The following is a 23,178-nucleotide window of genomic DNA, read 5'->3' as shown; positions in this document are numbered from 1 at the left end:
CACTTTCAACAGACTCTTACAGATCCGAGAGAGAGAAGTGTGTGCTTATTGCTAAGAATAGAGTACCCTTCATCATTGGTTGGACAGTTTCCCCTCAGACGAGACTGTGCGTCTTTGCGAGAGAGAGTTGGGGGTTCAGAACACCTCGGATACATTGGAGGACATGTGTGAAAATGCTCGAAGGATTTTCCTCTGTAATAGGACCCATTGCATGCAGTTGAAAATTCTTCATAGGGTCTATCTGACCTCAGATTGTCTCTTAAAATTCAAACTGGGATTATCTTCAGCATGTCCTAAATGCAGTATGACTACAGGCACTCTTACTCATTGCTTGTGGTCCTGTTGCAGGTTTCTATGTTGAGGCACTGTGTCAGGTGTGATAGAGTGAGTTCTGGGGACTGAATTGGAGATGGACCTGGTTTGTCCTTTCCTGGGCCTGCCCAGGTTCCTTTACACATAGTGGAAAAAATCCTGAATTTTCGTGTTAGGAAAAATATTCCGTTGTGTTGGATGTCATGAGCCTTGTTCAGGGGTCGGTGCTATAACAGATATACAATGAGTGTAAGGGAGCAGAGAGAAAACGGTGATACTTATCCTGACAGAGCGGGGAAGGTTATTGATGCTTGTTCTGTATTGCTGGACATTTCTTCCGACCGCAGATACTGCACTGAGTTGGGTGCTGAGCTTAGACGATTCTCGATGGGTCTGGTGATGTGGCTCCCTCTGGGGCGAGAATGGTCCCCCTTTGTACTAATCCATCCACTATGTCCACCATGGTGTAATTGCCCCTCATCTGCCAAACTGCCATTTCCCTGCCCTTGCTCTGTATCCATCTAATCCTTTTCTATCTGTGTGTTTGTCCAAATGCCTTTTCAATGTTGTTATTGTACCCACTTCAACTACTTCCAATGGCAGCTCAGTCCATATGCGTACCACGCTGTGTGTAAAAAAGTTAACCCTCAGATTCATTTTTAGTTTTTTCCTCTCCAAACATTAATGGATGTCCGCTAGTCCTCGATTCACCAACCTTACAGAAACAGTTTGAAGTATTCACCCCAGGCACGCGTCTCATGATTTGATAAGATGGACACGCCCATAAGAACCCTCTCAGTTTCCTAAGCTGTAAAGAAATAAGTTCTAACCTGTCCAACCTTTCCCTATAACTCAGACCCTTTCGCCCAGGAAACATCTTTGTAAATTTCTTCTACACTCTTCCTAGTTTAATAATATTCTTTCTAGAACAAGGTGAACAAAACTTAACACAATACTCCAACTGCAGTCTTACCAACATCTTGTATAACTGCAACATAATGTCCCAACTTCTATACTCAATGTGCTGAATTAGGCCAGCGTGCCAACAGCCTTCTTCACTGTCTTGTATACCTGTGACTCAAATTTCAGACAACAGTGCACCTGATCTCCAACATCCTTTTGTTCCACTACACTCCTTAAGGCCCTCTCAATCATCATTAAAATCCTACCTGGATTTGACTTTCCAACATGCAAGATGTTGCACTTACCTATATTAAACTCAATTTGCTGTTTCTCAGCCCACTTGCCCAGCTGATCAAGGTACTGCTGCAATTTCTGAAAACGTCTTAACGTTCCTCACTGTAAATGATGCCTCCTATTTTAGTGTCATCTGCAAACTTACTAACTCTGCGTTATGCACTCTCATGTAAATCATTGATATAGATAACAAATAGCAATGGGCCCAGCACCGACCCCATAGCACTCCAGTAGTCACAGGCCTCCAGTTTGACAACTATACCTCCACCATAGTCATTTGTTACCTGATGTCAAGTCAATTGTGTCGCCAATTTGCCAGTTCACCGTGGATTACATGCCATCTAACCTTCTCGAGCGGCCTAGTATGTGGAACCTTAACAAAGGCCTTACTGAAATCCATATAGGATATATCCACCACTCTGCACTCGTCAACCTTCCTGGTCAGTTCCTCAAAAATCTCTAACAAAATTTCTAAGGCATGATCCGCCACGCACAAAGCCATGCTGACTGCTCCAAGTCAAACTCTGTCTTACCAAATGGCTGCACATCTTATCTCTCAGAACCTTCTCAAGTGGTTTAACAAAAATAGGTGTGAAGTTTACGGGTCTATATTTCCCAGGCTTTTCTATGCAGCCATTCTTGAATAAGGGCAAAACATTTGCTACCGCCCAGTTTTCTGGAGCCTTGGCCCCTGAAATTTTGCTCTCGCCTCCTGCAGTGCTCATATATATATACAGAGGGGAAATTGAGAACTTCACCAATCTCTTGAGGTTTTGAACATGCATGACTATTTTGGCTTTTAAGACATCCTATTATCTCTATAGTTGTTCTATTGCTTTAATAGACGAAATTTGGATCCACCCTAATCTTTTCACCCAAGGTTATTACATACCCCCTTTTTGCCTTGCTGATTTCCTTCTTCAGTAAACTCCTTTATCCTCTGTGAACGTCCAGGGATTCCCTTTATCCGAGCTGCCTGAAACTGAGGCACGCCTCTTTTTTATGGTTAGAGCCTCAATATCTCTTGTCATCCAGGGTTCCCTCTTCCAGCCTCACTTTACCTTCACCCTCACAGGAACATGGAAACCTTGAACTCGAGCTATCTCACTTTTAAATCCCTCCCTCTTGCCCTAGATCCTTTTACCTTGAAGCAAACTCCTCCAGTCATCCCCTGCAATCCCCTGTCTAATTCCAACAAAATTCGCATTGCCCCAATTTAGAACTTGAATCTGTGGAACACTTTTGCCCCTCCCATAGCTATTTTAAAATTAAAACAACTCGAGTCACTTTTCCAAAAATGCTTCCCCACTTTACCTCCTCCACCTATCCTGCCCTATTTCCCAACAGTAGGTCGAGTATGTCCCTTCCCGAGTAGGACCCGCTATATAGCTTGTGGAAACTTTCCTGAACACACTTAACAAATCACGTTCCGTCTAAGTTCTTAAACATCTGGAAGTCCCAGTCTAAGTTAGGCAAATTAAAGTTACCTATTATAACAACCCCATCTTTCCTGCAGGTCTCCCCAGTCTCGCTGCATCTTTGTTCCTCTAATTCTTATTGTTGATTTAGAGGCTTATAGTGCAACCACTATTACATCATCATCCCCCTCTAACTACTTTGCACCATTTACAAAACTTCATTGGCTATTATCTCAGTTATCTCATCTTTAACAACTGGTGTGATACTCGCCTTAATCAGAACTATTGGTATTTAAACTGTTTGCAAATACATCTCTCGCTCGCAATGATTTTCACATCCACGGCACCTCTTATCAAGGCACAGTGGAGATATGGAGCTGTAAACGGATGGTAGCTGCACATCCTGTCACTTCCAGCATTAGCTGCAAGTTTCCCCACACTGAGCAGCGATCTAACACAGTGTTACTGAACAATGCAACAGCCTGGGTTGAGATGAGAACGAACCAGTGCGGTGTGCACAGCTCCTCACACTGGACATTTAGCCCAGGATTATAGATCAAGCATTGGTGTGGGCTGCACAGAGTTCCATTCTGGATATTGCTGGGTTGCATTCAGTAGTACGCTAGCTGGATCTATACAGTGCTCCATCCTGTATGTACAATGGATGGGCTGGTTATGTGAGTTGGATTGCGATTGTGAGAGGACTAAACATCTGGAAACACCTTTATTTTGTGTTTTCATTCTTGTGATTGGACCCTTAAAATCCTGACTCATCCGATTAGATCCGACTCTCTGGATGAGTCATGGTGACTGTAGTTACAGCATCTGGGTCTGCAACATGACCAACAAATGCAGCAGAGGCTGCAGAGAGGGCCATCTCCGTAAAATGGAATGAGGGAATCACCATCAGATCAGCCGTGGTCTGAGTGAATGGACCACTAATGCAACTTATCATATATTTCTGTTTGTTCCAAACAAACTCCACTTCCCTCCCAGTGTCCCATAATGGTTGCGACTGAGTCACCTCCTCCTGTTCCTGCGGAGCAGGATCCTCGGGCCTCAACAGCCTACAGATTTCCATGTGCCCCAGTTTCAAGCAATTAAGTGACTGTCTCCTGTCACTTTATTCCGGTCTCGAGCAGTTGAATGACTGCCTCCTGTTCCTGTATCCCAGGCTTCAGCAGCTAAGTGACTACCTCGTAATCCAAACTTTTGTGAAAATACATGTCCTCCTCTTTCTCCAGAGTAACAGGCTACAATCGCTCTGTGTTCCCCTGCTGCTCCTATGGAATGGAATTGAGGGACTGAATGACATCTTCACATTCTTTACGGCTCTTCTTGACGAAAAGCTTTTCTCCTGTTTCTGTAAAACATCATCAAAATCTGAATGATGTATTTTTGTTTTTGACTCTCTAATTGAGCAAACAAGCCGACTGGCAGAATTCAGAAGCTGAATAGTCTCCTCGTGATCCCGTGTTAAACACTCAAAAGTCAAAGACTCTCAGAGATGTACATCCCGGAAAAGATCCTTCGGTCTGGTCATCCATACCGACCAAATATCCTAAATTAATCTCGTCCCCCTTGCCAGCAGTTGGACCATATCCCACTAATCATTTCCCATGCATGTGTCCATCCAAATGCCTTTTTTAATTGTGTAACTGTACTTGCCTCTACCACCTCTTTTGCCTGTTCAATCCATACACACGACAGTCTCTTTGTGAAAATATTGTCCCTTTTAAAATGTTTCTCCTCTCACATGAAACCTTTATCTTCTAAATTTGGACTCGCCTATCCCGGGGAAAATACATTGACTGTTTACCTTATCTATGCTCCTCATGATTTTATGAACCTCTTTAAAGTACACCCTCAGCCTCAACACTTAAAAATAGTCTCATCCTATTCAAGCCCTCCCTGTAACTCTAACCCTCCAACACCTGCAACATTCTTTAAAAATCTCTTCTGTACCCTTTCAAGTTTGACAACAGCTTTCCGACAGCAGGGAGACCAGAATTAAAGACAATATTACAAAAGTGGCCAAACCAAAGCCCTGTACAGATGCAACACGTCATGCAAATGTTTAGACTCAAAGCACGCACCAATAAAGGTGAAAGATCACAAAGTGGCTTCTTCACTACACTGTCTGCCTGTGACGGCACTTTCAAGGAACTGAGAACCTGCACCACAAGGTGCCTCACAGGGCAGCGATCTGGATTTAATTCCATCCTTGAATGACTGACTGTGTGGAGTTTGTACATTCTCTCCGTGTCTGTGTGAGTTTTCTCCGGGTGCTATGCTTTCCTCCGACAGTATAATGATATACAGGTAAGGGTAGGTTGGCCATCCTAAATTGTGCATAGTACCCAGGATGTGTAGGGCAGTTGGATTATCCATGGGAAATGCAGGCACAGAGGGATAGAGTAGGGGGTGGTCCAGTGTGATACTGTTTAGAGGGTCGGTGTGGCCTCGATGGGTCGAATAGCCTGTTTCTTCACTGTAGGGGTTTTATAATTACTATGGATTTCTCCCTGATTGGCAACTTTCGAAAGAGCCCCACCTATATGTCTTCCCTGATTTGTCTTGCCAAAATGCAACACCTCACATTCATCTAAAATAAACTCCATCTGCCAATGTCCCATGATATTCTGAGATATCATTCTTCACTGTCGACTACACTACCAAATTTGGAATTATCTACAAACTTGCTGACCATGCTTCCTCTATTCAAGTGCAAATTATTTGTATAAGTAACAAAAGGCAGTGTACCCACTCTTACTTTTTGCGGCATGCCACTAGTCACACGTCTCCACGTTTTATTTACAAATGTCCACTGTCACGCCCTGTCTCCAATATTCAAGAAAATTTTGGATCTAAATGGCGAGCTCTACTGGATTCCAGGCAGTCTAACCTTGCCAACCAGTCTACCAAGTAGAGCACTTTGGCTTTCTTACTGAATTCCACAAAGACAACTTCCACTGTCCTGCCTTCATCAGTCATCTTCATCACTTCCTCAAAAATTCCACCGAGTCAGTGAGATGTGATCTCCAATGTACAACGCCCTCTTCAGTCCTTGGCTTTCCAAATGCTCATACATCCTTTCTTTCAAAATCCCATCCAACAATTTGGCCACCATTCTATAATCAGGCTCTCCAGTCAACAATTACCTGGTTTTCCCTTACTTTCTTAAACAATGACACTATGTTAGCAGCCGTCCAGTCTATTGACACCGCACCTGTGGAAATCAATGATACAGATATATCTGCAAAAGGCTAAGCAGTCTCTTTCCTAGCTTCCCACAAACTTCTCGGATACAACTGATCAGGTCCCAGGGATTTATTCACCTTTATATGTTTGAAAATGTCTAACATCTCCTTGTAATACGGATTCTTTTCAAAATATCACTGTACATTTCTTCATTCTCTCGTTCTTGTAACCTCCTCCACACCAGCTACTGAAGAGAAATACTTGTGTCATATCCCTCCCATCTCCTGTGGTTCCACGCATATGTAGCCTTACTGATCTTTACGGTGCCATATTCTGTACTAAGTTAATCTTTTGCCATTAAAGGATTTGTAGAATTTCTTCAATGCCTCGTTAACCCTATTTCTAAAGCCATCTCATGTCTACTTTTTTCTGACCCTATTTCCCCATTGACTGTCCACTTACTGCCCTCATACTCGTCTCTGGATTCACTTCATCTCAGCTCTGTTTACCTGACATATGCTTCCTTCATTACCTTGAGCAGAGCATCAATATACCTAGCCATCCAACATTCCCTGCACCCACCAGCTTTGCCCAACTCACTAACAGGAACATGTTGGCTCTGGACTCTATGAAACCATGTTTTGATGGCCTTGCATTTTCCAACTTCACTTTACCTGCGAATAGGTTATTCCAATCAGCCTTTCACAGGGCTCACCGAACACTTTCAAAATCGGCCTTATACAAAGTTAGAACTTGAATGTTTACTTCAGGTCTTTCCCATGCCACAAATAGTTTAAAACTAACGTTTATGCGTAACAGACTTAAAAGAGAAATGAACGCTTCCTGCCCCTCTGTAACATGCTCGAGAGGCTGAATTGGCTCCTCTTATCCCTCTGTGACAGACTGGAGAGGCTGAATAACCTCCTCCTGTCCCTCTGTAATAGATACGAGAGGCTTTCTGGCCTCCTCCTGTCCCGGTGTAACAGACCCGATACATTAAATGAAACAGCAACCCATGGATTACGAGCAGCTGGTAAACTGTATCTGATGGAAGTCCATCCCTTCTCACTTACAGAAACACAAACAATACAATGTACTCCAGGCGCCCTTTCAGTAACAACCTCATACAGCTGAAGCGACACAGCTCTTTGTTTTGAATGACTATGTTGGCAGAATGTGCCAATATTCCAGTTTTCCATCTTTTCAAGTAGCAACAGGCTAATATGGCCTGAATGGCCTTCTCTTATTCCTCTGTAAGAGGTCCATAGGAACAGAATTGATTTGGCCTGTTCCTGAGCAGCCATCGCAATGTTCTGTCTCAAGGTTATGAAAGGATTTGATAAAGGACATTAAAACAAGGAATATCCTCACACTGGTCAGTCAGTACCGTACTTTGTGTTAAGGTATCTGGAAACTTGCCCACCCGACTTAATTTTTTTGTGGCCAATCTGTTATTTTATAACTGCCCCCTTTCTTAAACAGAGGGCAACATATATAGACCCCCCTGCAGTGTTCTGTTAATACTCTCATACACAAGGAAGACAAGATTTAAAAGATTGAAAGATTTATGGTCCATCTCTCAGCAATCCTCCTCCATTCCATCCAAAGCCAGTGAATGTTCACTTTTATAGTGATATGAAAAATGATGTCTGGAACTGGTTACTGAGCCTATTTTGTCAGTGACTGTGATTAATGCCGGTCTCCATGGATTCGAATCATCCCAATGGAGAGTTTCCATCTTTTAATGATAAATGGGCTCCGTTCAATGTGTTATACCATAATATGAGCAGGAGCATCACCGACAGCACTGACAGGGATCAGCAGATCCAGAGAGAGGGGGAGGAGAGATCAGAATCCGAGAACAATAAACGGGAATGTTCCAGCAATGGATCAGAATCTGAGAACATTAGACTGGAATAATCCAACAAAAGACAGGCGCTTATCCGATTATGTTTTGTATCTTTCTGCATTTGATTGGTGGCCATTATCATCGCACATTTATTACGCTCTTCTCATTATTCGATACTTTTATTATCCCTTCCTGGCTATCGTTGGTGTTCCTGGTAAGTGTCATTGTCCAGATTTTGTTTTCTATAAACCAGTTATGACTGTATTATTGTTATTTCATATAGTCTACACTTCTTGCCACTTTTATTGTTCCTGTGGAAACTCTAAATTCAGATTTTCACTCTACAGACCACTACAAACTACATCAATAAACATGTTCAATTACTGCCTCCCTCTCTTCTCTGGCAGTGTTACTCACGGGTCTCTATGTTGACGACTCAGCGGAGAACGGCAATGCATTGTATCATTACCTTTGTTATTTAAATATTAAGGGCATGGAAATCTTTGTCTCCTTTTCTGGTTACAAACTTCACTTCCTTCCACTGTTTCCATCCCATCCCTGGCCAATATCTGCAGCTGAAGCAGACAAGTCACAACTGTTGGAAATCTCTTGAACTATGAGATGATTCCTGGCACCATGCCCTGACCATTTCTAACTTGAAATATTCACCACTCCAGAATATATCTCACTGGCTTATTCCATATGCTGTTTGAATCTTGAGCGATGAAATATAGTCGTAATGAAGTCAATAACCTGCTGCTGACACTCACGGCTTCAATCCTGCCGAAGCAAATCTGATTCGGACTCACACCAAGCTCCCATCCACCTGTCATTGATGTGCATGCTGATGTATATTGCTATTGTGTCTGGCAATGCCTTTATTTTAACATTCTCAAACACTTTACCTCATCTGTCCATGAAATTTCTCTCGTTCTCGCTGTTGATTAACAAAAAGCCAGGTGTTCGTAATTAAACTAATTTCCTCTATGTGTTTCTTCTCAATGAGTTTCGCATTCGACCACGCCAATCGCGCACGCTGACACACTCTCCCTCAGTCTCTGATGAACACACACGCACAAGCACATACACGCAGCAAATCTTCCCATTGCAGACAGTAATGTGATAAGAGTATAGTTAGCACATGGTAGTAAAGTTTGCAATACTCTCCATGCTGGGCAAATAGTGCAGTTTACTGAGCAACACACTAGCATGGTCTGAACATCTCTCCATGGTGGGCTGTCATTTTGTCCCAGTTTATGTTGTTTGTGGTGTTCTGTGAAGCAGATTCAGAATTTGATGTAACAAACCATTTCAGCTGATCTGACAATGTCTTCATTAAATGTTCTCATTCTTGTAATTTTACTCTCGAAGATCTTACTTCTCTAGTTCGTCCCACAGCCCTGTCTTTCCCCCCATATTTCCACAATATTTCTCAGTTAATTAACTGCCTGTTTCTGTCTTTAATGTGAATCTCTCTGGCCCTCTGTATCTTTCACAAGCCTTGGGATTTGACTCTCTAGTGTATCGAGATCTGGCATTGTGTAGCGCAGAAACAGTGAAATGGTGTGTGTCAAGTTGTTGTTCACTTCCTGGTATGTCCCATGTGATGGTCCATCGGCAGATATGATTTAGAAGTTATGAGACACATCCTTGTAACTTGGACTGTACCTGTGTTTGTCCCGCTCAGGTGAACTTGCTATCAGTAACACGAGGAAGCCCACTGAGTAAAGGACCAGGCATCTAAATTGTGTGACTATGCTGTCACTTTTTTTTAAAAAAAAGTTTATTTTCTCCTTTTTTAAGTAAGAGGTCCTAAAAGTCGAACTGCCTACTAAAAACGGCTAAAGTAAATAACTTACGTGGCTTTTAGGGTTTTCACGAAATATTAGGAAAATTGGCCAGCTGGCACAGACCAGGCTTTCTGGAGTTTTCCTTGTAACTGTAGCAGTCACCAGGTGTTGGTGTTCCAGAAGGGTTGGAAGTTTTAGTGAATTATCCCTAGCTGTTTTTCCCTCTGAAACCTCACTTGATGCTGTTTCCTCCTGGATCAGAGAACAGTGTGCAAGAATGTATGTCTGAATGTTCCTTGTTACTAAGGGGTGTGTTTATGGGATGTTAGTATATTGGAACAGTTCATTTATAGAAGGTACTGTATTCATTATTCAGTTAAGGTTTCCAATAGCTAAATTATTCTAAATTCCTCTTCATTGTTAATGGATTTTCATTATAGTGTTTAAGTATATTGAGTTTTAATTAATGGTGAATGGCTTGACTAGTAACATCACATCTGGAAATCCCACTTTACATCCATCTTTAAAATAAGGAAAGGTTGGCATCCAACCTACCTTCTTAAATAGTTTGAGGCACTTAGTTGGTCTATAGTAAACTGGGGACTCTTGGCTGGTCCTAAATCGATATTACCAAATTGGGTTTAGCAAAACAATCCCTACTGTGTGCAAACAGGCTAATCGACCCAACAAGTCCACACCGACCCTCCGAGGTGTAACCTACCCAGACTCATTCCTCTACCCTATTATTACACATTTACCCAGACAAAGGCTTCTTAGGGCGGCACGGTGGCACAGTGGTTAGCACTGCTGCCTCACAGCGCCAGGGACCTGGGTTCAATTCCCGCCTCAGGCGACTGACTGTGTGGAGTTTGCACGTTCTCCCCGTGTCTGCGTGGGTTTCCTCCGGGTGCTCCGGTTTCCTCCCACAGTCCAAAGATGTGCGGGTCAGGTCAATGGGCCATGCTAAATTGCCCCTAGTGTTAGGTAAGAGGTATATGTAGGGGTATGTGTGGGTTGCGCTTCGGCGGGTCGGTGTGGACTTGTTGGGCCAAAGGGCCTGTTTCCACACTGTAAGTAATCTAAACCCACACATCTCTGAAAACTGCAAACAACTTAATATGGCCAATTCACCTGACGTGCACATGTTTAGATTGTGGGAGGAAACCAGAGCATCCAGAATAGAACTGAACAAGTGTTGCTGGTTAAAGCGCAGCAGGTCAGGCAGCATCCAAGGAATACGAAATTCTACGTTTCGGGCACAAGCCCATCATTCATTCCTGATGAAGGGCTTGTGCCCGAAACGTCGAATTTCGTATTCCTTGGATGCTGCCTGACCTGCTGCGCTTTAACCAACAACACATTTTCAGCTCTGATCTCCAGCATCTGCAGACATCACTTTTTACTAGAGCATCCAGAATAGGCTCATGCAGACACTGGAAAGTATGTACCAGGAGACTATTGGGTTCAAAGGTCGCGTATGGTGGTTGTTCGTGTCTTTTGTACTGGATGTTGAATTCGGTTGGTTTTGAACAGTGTTTTGTGAATAAAGATTCTTTCGGTCACTAAGAGTTCTCTGGATGTGGGAGAAGTGAAGTTGGGGGTTTTACAAAAGTTAATGAACGCAAAGCTGTAGGAATTGGCAGATAAACTGGAGTTGGGGTTGTGTTTGTCTGTGAGAAAATGAGAGTTAATTACAGCTATAGATCGGTAATTAAATTTGATGGCAACGCCAACAGAATTTTTGGAAATGGCTCGAATTCAATTTCAAATGAGGTAATTTGAACATGAGAAGGAATTGAAACAGTTTGAATTATGATGAAAAGTAGAAATAAAAGAAAAGGAAACGAAGAAGAAAGATAGAAGAAAAATAGAGAGTTTCAACTTCAAAAGTTATCAATTAGAGAGGAAAGTTGACATATAAGGGGGAGAAGAAGGTTGACGGTAGGCTGGATGAGGAGAATAGTGAGGTTGAGCAACCGATAGTCGCCAATGACCTGATGCGGTTCTGTTTAAATACATCCAGGCATTATCTAAAATTGGTGAGAAGGATGGGGAAGCATTTTGAATTTCATTTGAGAAATGGCTAACCAAATGCAGTGACCAGTGTCTATGTGGACTTAGATGATGCAAACAAAGTTGGTGGGGATTTGCATCCCTATTGGAAGAGGGATCTGGCCAATATGAGGTGGCGAAGAAAGTCATCTGTAGTGCATATGAGCTTGTGCCAGAAGACGACGTACAGTATTTCAGGAATCTAAAAAAGGGTGCCTGGTTATACGTACATTGAGTTTGCAAGGCTCAAACGAAGTAATTTTGAAAGGTGGGTAAGGGTATTAAAAACAGAGCAAAACTATGACACTCTTAGAGAGATTTTTATTTTGGAGAAGTTCAACAATTCACTTTCTGCAGTCGTGAGAACTCGTGTGGAAGAGCAGAGAATTAAAACAGCAAATTAGAACTGAATTGGCTGCTGCTGATGATTGGGATCAGAAATCAAAGTTTGGTTTACGTGAGAGATTGAGAAGAATATGCGAGATTTTCTTAAAACACATACCTGTAAAAGTAAGGTTTACTGGCAAAGGCCAGGAGTAGCAGGTAAAGACGTTACAGCATTAAGCGGTACAGAAGCATGTAACTCTTTTATGCTGAGACATGAGAAGCTGTGTCATTCAGAAGGACTATTGGAGAGATGAGAAGTGCTCCATTATGTAACGTGTGATTAGAGTATCCAGTGGAAACATCAACAGATTTATTCCACAATGGGGAAGGAGACCCTGAGCTTGATGCTGGCGTTACAACATTTCAGCATTTAAATTGTGAATAACATACGTGAGACAAATCTTTATCATTGACTGTGACCTGGTAAAGTTCTTGCAGAAGTTTATGGGGAAAAATGCCAGTCTTTTTCAATTGAGCTTATTATTGATGTCATTCAGTTTGTAATTACACAGATGACAGGGCAAGAAAACCTACGTTTTGACACGTTGTATAGACTTGGATGAAGAAAGACAAAGGCATTCTGTGGCAGGAGAAAAATGACCGAAAACAAAACTAGTTGTGAACATTTGTATGCTCAGACTCAATGTGATATATATGCATTGCAGTCTATTAATAGAGGAAGATTAGGAGGTTTAAAATGAATCCATCTGTGTATATCGATGGATTAATTTGTCAAAGGTGGAGTTGTCAGGACAGTATCCATATAAAAAGTTTTCTCTTGGGTTTTCTTTTAAGAGAGGTTTTAAAGGCGGAGGTACAGAACTGCTGTCTAGAAACAGTCCAAGTAAATAAGAAGCTGCTGGGGATCCCAGAAGGGTTGGAAGCTTCAATACATAATGCCCAAATGAACAACAAATGGAGCAGTGGCTACAGAGAGGGGAAGCTCGGAAACCACAGAGTGAGTGTGTCTGGGCAAAGGGATCTGTTGTATCCACCCCGGGTTTTCCAGGATCAGCTTCCCCAGCTAAACTCAACACAGGAGCAGAGTGTGAGGGACCCTGACTGAACAAAGAGCTTGTCACAGAGCGGTGTTACCTCCAACAACACGACCTGCAACTTCACATCAGGGGGAGGATGGTGCTGCTAGGGGCTATTAGGGTCACAGTTTCATTCAGCTTCTGTGATCCAGAGCTTTCCAGGCAAGACAAGTGGCACATCCATCATCTCCCAGTATCTCAACATCAATGTCACCATTCGGCGATGGAGGATATATATGGTGGATGAGGTAAATACATTGTTTTTCCCACAGCAGGGAGCTGCCGTGTGTATCCAGTATAGTGGGATTCCCGATGGTGTACATGGGATCTGCAGAGTACACATGTGAATGGGGAGAGGTAGAGGAACTGAAAGAGCTCTCTCTCTATTAATGTTGCAGTGTCCCCATGCATAGTAGATCATGTTGGTGAATACCCACTGTCCTGGCAGCAGTCAGGGCCTCTTCAATCAGAAGCAGTCAGCTATTCCTATCGTCATCGGGTCTCCACATAGAAAGCAATTAATATATATTGGACAAAGGTGGTCCCCTTGGTACACATTTCAAAACACCATCCCCACCACCAATCAATCACATCAAAGTATTCCATGTGTACAGAGAGCATTGGGGGCACTTGGAGCGTCAAGGAGCAGATGACCAAGGAATGGAGCAAAACCTCCCATGTCTGAACGGGTCTGAGTGAACCCCCCAGTACACAGTATTACTAAGTCCTGTAATCCCTCTCCATTTCAGTAACATACTACCTTCCATTATTCCTTAAAAAGAATGACAGGCTATATCATATTAAATTCCACTTGCCAAACTATTACCTATTGCCTTTACCTCTGTGAATCTATTTGCAGACTCTCCACCATCTCTTGATAAAGTAATTTCTTGTTTACCTTTCTACTCTATCCCTTTATGAATAAACACTGAAATTATGCTTGCATATCCCATTACTTGCAGTACATGCATGCAAGTTTTCTGTGATCTGCAAGCAGACACACAGATCCCTCTTTACCTGTGCACTTTCAAGTTTCTCTTCATTTAGATAATAATTTGTCTTTCTATTATGCTGGCCAACTTGAATAGCCCCGTATTTATTATCTTTAATTTTCCTTGCCAAATGTTGGCCCATTCACCCAACCTATCCATATAGCCTTAAAATCTCTTGCATCATCATTCCGAAGTAATTTCTCACCGGTGGAATTTGAAAATGTGGTATCGTATTTTCTATTCAGTCAACTGAGTACAGTAATACTATCGATCGCAAATGGTTGAGGCATGAGTACTGAAATCAATGGCACCCCACAAATTGAATTTGCCAAAAGAAAATGAGGCATTTATTCCATCTAACTGTATTTTGTTGGTTAACCAACTCTTCATCCGAGCTAATAAATTACTCCTAAAACAATGTTTTCTAATCTTACCACTTACGCTTTGGAGAAGTAACACATCCAATGTCTTCACGAAGACCAGATATATTCCATCTTCAGGATTCCCACTGTACACTTTGCTTGTCGCATCTTTAAAAAACTCAAGCAAACACATCAAACCTGATTTATCCTTTGTAAATCCATGTTGACGCCGATGGATTGTGGTTTAACTTCGCAAATGTCCTCAACAATGGATTCTAATAATTGTCTTAAATTACAAAAGTTTTAATCGTTACGTTTTAATCCCTAATGCATACATTTGAAATAAGTACTTCCCTTTCGAAAACATTCACGTTTTCTTTGAATTCCTGTTTAATGGGCAAAAGGTTTCAAGAGATCTGCTCAAATTGATGACTGGACTTATCATCCTACTGGTATACAAACTCGATGGGGTGATGTCTTTCTGGTGTTCCCATGTTGTCACCTCCAAGGACAGAATGACCCCCTCCTTTTGATGTGTTAGAGGATTGGGAGATTATGGAATCTTCCTGTTGCTGTGTAACATTTTGAGGGGCTGATGGGTCTTCTCATACTTCTCCATAACTGGTGAAAACACTGACTGGTCTCCTCATGTATACCGGAGATTGGAGTGAGAGAGTGATTGGTCTTCTTTTGTTCCCATACAACAGACACGTGTCTAAATTACCTCTTCCTGTCTCATGAAAGTTTTTGTCCTTATCCAATTTCCTTGCAATTGGGGTGGTGGGTCTGAATGGCCTCCTGTCATCCCAGTGTAACGATCTTCAGTCACTGTGTGACCTCTTCCAGTTCCTATGTTACAGACTTGAGGAGGCTGAATGAACTGATCCTGTTGCTGGTTAACAGGATACCAGTGCATCATGGCCTACTTTGAGTCCAATGTTATAGGCTCGAGTGGCTGATTGGCCTCCTTCTGTAAATGCGTGTCAGGCTCCAGGGGCTGAATAGCCTCGAGCTGTTTTGGTGTAACAGGGTCGAAGACCTGAATATCCTCCTGTTGTTCCTGTGTAACAGGCTGGAGAACGGAATGGATTCCTCCACAGTCTGTGTAATTCTCTTCACTTGTTGACTCCTTCGATCATCTATGTTGGAATAAGATCATATTTAATTTTTGTAAACTCCAATGGCTACTGGGTCAACCTGATCATCCTTTTGTTATAAGCTAGCACCTTCATTGCAGCAATCAGTTGAGGGAACCATCTCTGAGCTGCCTCCAATATAGCAACATCCTTTCTTCATTGAAGAGACTAAATCTGTGCGCACTACTCCAGATGTGATTTCACTAAGACCCTGTACTGCAGCAGCAAGACTTTACCAGCCTGCTGTAAAGTTTCCACCCAGGTTAGAGCTGTCTCGGCTCTCTGGGGGAATACAGAGCATTGTTGGAAGATCATTGTCCTTCTCCATTCCATAGCATCACGGGAGATTTGGAGCAATTAAAGTTTGAGTAGATCATCAATGATGTGGCGAGATGAGCTCTACCATTAATCTTCCCAGAACCAACGTCGCTCAGATTTCACAGAATCTAATAAGGTGGAGCACAAAAACAACAAGGAGGAGCAAACATTGAAGGGAGTTATATATCAAAGTGAAAGCTGCAATACAAATGCTGGACATGTTAAAAAAAACAGGAAATGAGATATACACATTAGTGAGTACTGCAGTAATAATGTACTTTTTAAGTTATATCTAATTGAATCTATAATCTATATCTAATTAACACAATTGCTTGGATAAATGGATTTCATGACCACGTATGAATTGGTTGATATGATCATTATATCGAGCACTGAGCTTGACATCAGGTTATTTAGGAATTAGCGTTGAGGGATCAGAAGAGCTAATTGAAAATTTAGCTGTCAAGGACCTTTTGGGAACAGTGACCACAATGCATTGGTCTTCTTTTATGCTGTTTGAGTTCACGATAGTTTTTGTTGTGTTCGAAGTGACCGTTATAAATCTGAGTCAGACAAACCAAGAAAGTGTGAGGAGAATGTGGGGACTACAGATGTTGGAGATCAGAGTCGAAGAGTGTGGTGCTGGAAAAGCACAGTCAGGCAGCATACTAAGATCAGATAAATCGATATTTCAGGCATACGCCCTTCATCAGGAATGAAGCTTATGGGCCAAGGGGGCTGAGGAATAAATTAGAAGGGGGTGTGGCGGGGGGAGGAAGCTGGAATTGCAGTAGGTGGATAAAGGTGGGGTTGAAAGTGTTAGGTGATGAAAGGGGACAGAACGCCTCATCTACTGCATCCATTAAACCCAATGTGGTCTTCTCTACATTGGCGAGGCAGGAGGTCAACTTTGTCGATCATTTCAGAGAACATCTCTGGGACAGCCACATTAAACAACACCATCGCCTTGTGGCTGACCACTTTAACTCCCCTTCCCACTCTGCTAAGGGCATGAGGTTCGTAGACCTGCTCAATCGCCAAACCAGAGCCACCAGAATTCTGGAGTAAGAAAGCCTCCTCTTGTGCCATGGGACCCTCCAACCACAGGGGATCATAGTGGATTTCCCCATTTCCCCTAATCCCACTTTATCCAACTCCAACCTTCCAAGTCAGCACCGCCCTTTTGAACGTTTCTATGTGTCCAAATTCCTTCCTATCAATCTAGTCCACCCTCCTCTCCGGCTATCACTTTCAACCCCACTTTCATCTACCTATTAGATGAAAAGAGGCAGCTTAGAAAAATGCCAAGTGTTGCAATAAGCCAGTGGATTCACAGAAATGTAGGATCCAAGGATGACCAAGAAACTGAGAAGAAAATCAAAAAGCTAAAAAGCGTGCAATCGAAAGAAAACATAAAGACTGCTTACAAGCGTCTATCAATGTATGAAAAAATAAAAACGAGGTCAAATATGGAACAGTTGGTGCGCGTTCAGGATAATTTATTGCACAGAACAGAGAAATCGCAGGGAAAAGAAAGGGTTTCTTTGTGACTATCTTCATGAAGAGTGTCCAGAAATTCTTCCAGAAATACCAAGTGACCATGGGACTTGTGTAAGTAAAGTCTAAGGTCATTCTTATTAGCGTTGAGGACATCTTTGAAAAGAAAGCTGAATTGAGTATTCGGAAATCTGACAGATCGGATGTACTTCATACAAGAATTTCAGAGGAAGCAGCAATAGACATGTTGATTGCATCGCGGATTTTCACGTTATTTTCCGACACATTCCCGAAAGGCATTTAGCCAATCTGGATAACGCAAAGGTTATAAATATTATCCAACAGGTTAAGAAAGGATGAATTTGTAAAATGGTGAACTACAGACCAGTTATCTTCTCATCCGCAGTCGGGTATCAGTTGGAATCGATTACAAAGAACATGCTACTAGATATTTAGAATGCAATAACATAACTGGGGAGTATGATAATGTACCAATTAAAGAAAAACCAGAACTGGCAAACTTTTTTTTGGAATGGTTTGAAGATGATTCTTGTGGACATAAGCAATGAAGAACGAATGTATAACGTATAGTTGGATAGTCATGAGATATTTTTTTAAAAATACTCACACAGTAAGCTCATAAGAAAAGATAAAGCGAGAGGTATTAGGAGGAACATATGCAAATAGGAAAGTAAAAATTAGGTTTACATTCATGTGAATGTAATTGGAATATAAAGGATGCCATGCACCAGTTGTATCGAGTGTTCATGAGACTACATTAGAGTATATTGTATCGTTCAGAATCCCAATCTAAGAAAGCATATATTGACTACAAAGGAACTGCAAAAGGTATTATCCAGATTAATCCCTAAAATGGGAAGATTATCTGATGTGGAAACTCAGCCTGTGATCTCGCGTTTCAAAACATGAGAGGTGATTGCAATGAAACTTAAAAAAAACAGAGGGGACTGAATAACAGAGGGACATGGAGAAGTACAAGTAGGCGAGATCAGGAACAATCCCATGATATTCTACACGGACAAGCAGAAGAGAATAATCAGCAAACAGTCAGTACCCTTTAGAAACCAAAGGGACAATCTGTGTGTCAAGCTGGAGAACATTGATGGATTGTTACATGAGACCTTCACATCTATTTTACTTGGGAGAAGGAGGATACAGGTACAGATTTTAAGGAAATAGACTGGGAAGCTCTTGAACAGATTGATGTCAAATACGAGAAAGGAGTTGAGGTTTCGTTCTGTATAAATTTGGACCATTCTCCATGTCTGAATGAGTTGTATCAAAGGCGGCTGTTGGGGTCAAGGGAGGAAAGACCCTGACTGAATATTTTAATTAGAATCTGACCATAGGTGAGGTGCCAGAGAACTGCTAAGTATTAGATCACTGTTAAGGAAATTACAGGAGAAAATAGGGAAGGAGAAAAGCGAACTCCAATTAGAGTCACAAGGTTTGATCAGGGGCAATCATCATGACCTTATCAGAAGGAAATCACATGTAATGAGTTTGATTGAATTAGTGTGAGGAGGCCGATTGTTTAGGTTTGTTGGGAGGCCTTTGACAAATTACCACCTGGGAAACTGAAAAATAAAGCAAAATCTCACAAAATGAAGATAACTTGACAAGTCACAACGAAAATTGTCTTAGTAGCAGGAGGCAGAGTGTGGTGGGAGAAGGCTGTTTGTGTTACTGCAGACCAGTGTCCCCTGGTGTACCACAGGGCTTAGTGCTGTGCCCCTTACTGTTCGTGTTATTCATAAAAAAAATACAGATGTGAATGTGGAGGGGGCTAGGTGGAGAGTGGGTGAGGTGTGATAAGTAAGTGTATGTTTGACATAAAGATTGGTTGGGTGGTTAGCAGTGAGGAGGAAGGCCTTAAGTTACAGGAAGATGCAGACGGAATGGTCAGATGGGCAGATCAATGGCAGATAGAATGTAACCCTGATAAATATGAGGTGATACACTTTGGGAGAAGGAACCAGGCAGAGGAGTACACAATGAATGGCAGCACACTGAGAACCTCAGAGTGTGCTTCTCCACACATTCCTGAATGAGACTGGACAGGTTAATGGACTAGTTAAGAATTGGACCTTGGGTGTTGTGTTTCCTAATCAGGGAGTAAATTGTAAGAGCAATACAGGGCTTTAGTTCGGCCAAAATGGAATGCTGTATTTAGCTCTGGGAGTCACATTACAGGAATGATGGAATTGTACTGGAGAGGGTGCAAAAGTGATTCACCAGGATGTTCCCTCGAATGGAGCATTTCAACTATGGAGAGAGGATGGATAAGCTCTGGTTGTTTACTTTGGAACAGAGAAAGCTGAGGGGTCCATGATTCAGAAGGATAAGATTATGAGCGACACAGACAGGGTGGATAGAAAACCTTTTAGTCAGAAGGTCAAGAACAAAGAAGCACACTTTTAAAGTGAAAAGTTTAAGGTTCAGAGAGGATTTAAGCATTTTTTTCACCTCCAGGTTGTTGTGTTCTGGGATTACTTCCTGAAAGCGGAATTATAACGGGTAAACTCACAATCATTAAAAAGTACTTGTACCAGCACGTGGAAGTGTCATAACATTTCAGGCAATGGGCCTGCTGTAGGAAATTGAGACTAATATAGTTCGTGCTGTACGTCTGTTGGCACAGAGTCTATGCTCCTATGAGTATATGGTGTGGAAGATCAATTATTGAGCATTTAATACAGGGATTGATGAGTTTCTGAAGAGTATATTCACAAGGGTTATAAACGTGAACTATAATAACTTGATAAATCATGTTAATGTGAAAAATATGACCAAGCAATTGCAGTTTCCTAACAGTTTGAAACTAGAGAATGGAAAATTGCGAACAGGGGAATGGCAGATCTATGAAGCCTCTACTTCAGTTCTGCTTTCACAGAACTTTCAAATAATACAAGTAAAACCAAGTCTGATATGGGAAAATGATAGAGTTCATGGAGCATAGAAAATAGTAAGTAAATGGCTTAGGACAAATTATTGAGGCTGAAAATAATGGTCATAGTCAACACTAACATAGATTTATGAAATGGGAATTATGTATGAGAAACAGACTGGGAGACAAATGAAAGAGAAGCATTGGATATAAACTATATTGATTTTTAGAAATATTTTGGTAAAACTCCAAGCCCAGTTTGCAAAATCACATGTGAGTGGATTGGGGCGAACATATGGTCATGTTTCTAGAACGGGACAGCTGGCAGGAAACGATGAATTGAAATAAACAGACTCGTCAAGCAACAGCCTGACCTTGTCTGTGACGCATTATTCTGTCAGTATAAGTCCTTCAACATCGAGTCAAGAAACGTTGGGGACAATTAAGCAATTCACTGGAGGAAGAGATTCCACAAATAACCCTTTCCTCCATGATGGAAGAGTCCAGCACTTCAGTGTATAAGATAAGGCTCATTCATTCGCAACAATCTTCAGCCAGAAGTGCTGAGTGGATTATCCATTTCAGACTATGTCCCAGACTCCCCATCACCTTCCCCAGATATCTCCTGTCTCATCAGAAGGACGGACACAGAGAAGTGGCAGCACATTGGGATACAATTGGAAGGGAATTGCTCTTGGAGTCCTCAACAGGGGCTCCGTATCCCATGACGTGTCATGGCATTAGTTTACACATGGGAAAGAAAACCTCCCGCTGAATACCATGTACCAACCTCTATCAACTGATGAATCAGTACTCCTACATGCTAATCAACACTTGGAGGAAGCACTGATGGTAGCACGGACGCAAGATGTACTCTGGGTAGAGGATTTCAATGTCCACTTCCAAGAATATCGCAGCTACAGCAATACTGATCGAGCTGGCCGGGTCCTAAAGGATATAACTACTAGACTGGTTCTGTGGCAGTGTTGAAGGAACCAACAAGAGAAAAATACATACTTGACGATAGCATTACTAATCTGTCAGTTGCAGAAGTATCTGTCCATGACAGTATTGGTAAGAGTGGCCACTGCATAGTCACTGTGGAGACAAAGTCACACCTGCACATTGAGAATAACCTCCACCATTTTGGGTGGTACTGTCTGTGTGCTAAATAGGGCAGACTTCGAATAGATCGAGCAGCTCAAGTCTGGGTGTGCATAATGTGTTGTGGGTCATCAATAGCAGCAGAATTGTACACCCACACAACCACAATGGCTTATCCCCCTCGCAACAACTACTCCATCAAGCCAGAGGATCAACCTTGGTTCAATGGAGAGTGCAGGATAGCAGAAGCAGCACCAGACGTATCTGTAAATGAGGTGTTAGCCTGTTAAAACAATCAAACAGGACTACTTGTGTGCCAAACAGCATAAGCAGTGAGTGATAGACAGAACTAAGTGATCCCACAAGCAAAGGATCAGGTCTAAGCTCTGCAGTCCTTCCACATCTCTTCGAGAAACGTTGAGGACAATTAAACAATTCACTGGAGGAGGTGAGTGCATAAATAACCCCTTGCTCCATGATGGAAGAACCCAGCACTTCAGTGTATAAGATAAGGCTGATCCATTCGCAACAATTCTCGGTTAGAAGTGCTGAGTGGATTATCCATCTCAGCCCCCTCCAGTTGTCCTCAGCAATTCAGTTACCAGTCATCAGCCAATTTGATTCAGTGAACGCGATATCCAGAAACGGTTAGAGATACTGGATATTCCAAACGGTCCATACTGTGACAACATTCTGGCAATAACACTGAAAACTTGTGCTCTATAACTTGCCACTCCCCTAGCCAACTGTTTCAATACAGTTACAACAATGGCTTTCCCCAATTATGAAGAAAATTACCCAAGAATTTCCTGTATATAAAAAGCAAAACAAATCCAAGCCGCCAATTTCCACTCCAACAGTCTGCTCTCGATCATCAGTAAAGTGGTGGAAGGCGTCAGTGCTTTTAAGCAGCACCTGCTCAGCAATACACTGGTCAATGACGCCCAGATGTGGTTTCACTAGGGCCTCTCAGCCTCTGACTTCATTACCGTTGTTCAAACATGGACAAAAGAGCTGAATTACAGAGGTGGGGGGATAGTGACAGCCCTTTAAATCAAGTCGGCCTTCGACCAAAGGTGGTATCAAGGGGCCTTAACAAAACTTGAATCAATGTGTATCAGAGGCAAACTCTGGTTAGAATCGTTTCTGACACGTAGGAAGATGGTCATGGTTGGTAAAGGCCAGCCAACTCAGCTCCTAGTCTGCAGGAGTCCCTCGAGCTGTGGCCGAAACATTCTTCAGGGCTGCTTCAGCAATGACCTTCCCTCCATTTTAAGGTCAGAAGTGGGGATATTCCCCAATGATTTACAATGTTCTGCAACGTTTGTGGCTCCTCAGACACTGAAGCAATCCATCTTCTAATGCGACAACGTCTGAACAGTATCCAGGCTGACAAGTGTCAAGTAATATTCAGGCCACACAAATGCTAGACCATGACCATCACCAATAAAATACAATCTAACCTGCCCCTTGGTATTCGATGGTGTTGCGATCACCGAATCCCCCAGTATCAAAGTCCTGGTTGGTAATCATTGCTCAGAAACACACTGGTCTCGCCACATAAATACAGTAACTACAAGAGCAGGTCAGGGGGTAGGAATACTGTGGCGAGTAACTC

The sequence above is a fragment of the Hemiscyllium ocellatum genome, chromosome 46 (genome assembly GCF_020745735.1).
Source record: "Hemiscyllium ocellatum isolate sHemOce1 chromosome 46, sHemOce1.pat.X.cur, whole genome shotgun sequence".
Taxonomy (NCBI): domain Eukaryota; kingdom Metazoa; phylum Chordata; class Chondrichthyes; order Orectolobiformes; family Hemiscylliidae; genus Hemiscyllium; species Hemiscyllium ocellatum.
The sequence above is the reverse complement of the archived record's forward strand: the minus strand, read 5'-3'. Positions refer to the sequence as shown.